This window comes from Egretta garzetta, unplaced genomic scaffold (assembly GCF_000687185.1).
Source record: "Egretta garzetta isolate BGI_Z169 unplaced genomic scaffold, ASM68718v1 scaffold117, whole genome shotgun sequence".
In the NCBI taxonomy this organism is placed as follows: domain Eukaryota; kingdom Metazoa; phylum Chordata; class Aves; order Pelecaniformes; family Ardeidae; genus Egretta; species Egretta garzetta.
The window spans coordinates 4,126,893-4,127,522 of record NW_009260479.1 but is presented as its reverse complement, the minus strand read 5'-3'; the positions used below and the strand labels follow the sequence as shown (position 1 = coordinate 4,127,522).

Below are 630 nucleotides of genomic sequence, written 5' to 3'. Positions count from 1 at the left end.
TCTGTGAATTGATTTAGTTTGAGCCGTTAGAGTTGATGGCTGTCGCTGCCTCACTGACTGTTAAAGTAGAAGGTGGTAGGGACTGGAGCACAAGGAGGTTCTATTGAAATCATACTGTTGTGTAGGTATCTTTATTAAACAAACTTTCTTTGCAAGCAATATCTATGGCGTATTCCTGCTTACCCAGCTGATTGCCACAATGTGATCAGGAGAGAAATGATACCATCACCGAACCTTCTCTCTTGCCTTCTGGGCTTAGTGCAGATCAAGTGTTATCAGGCATGACTGTTCTGCCTCAAGAAAAACATCTGAGATCAATGGACTGCTCATAGCAGATGGGCATTTCTCATTTGTAAAAAGAGTAATGTCTCAGTTACAGGCTAAACGAGAACGCATTTGTTTGTGGGGAGGAAAAGGCACTCGTGCTGAAGGCCCTGTGCGGAGGACTGGCAGAAAGTTATTTTTAAAAAGACAGTATCTTCTTTCATTTCATTAATACTTGATGGATGTCTATAATTTTAATTTTTTTTTCTTAGAAGTAGTAATAAAAATAGATTTTAGATGTACAAAACTCTTCTGCAAATGCCAGAATTAGTGAGGCTGTGTTTCCTGTAAATTTGTCTCCTTACT

At 39.2% G+C, this 630-nt stretch overlaps 1 protein-coding gene across 1 annotated transcript in view; it reads left to right on the top strand.

The window, feature by feature from the left end:
- Positions 1-630, top strand: part of KMT2C (lysine methyltransferase 2C) — a gene marked incomplete at its 5' end in the record, with an annotated part of 219,835 nt that overhangs the window by 196,766 nt on the left and 22,439 nt on the right.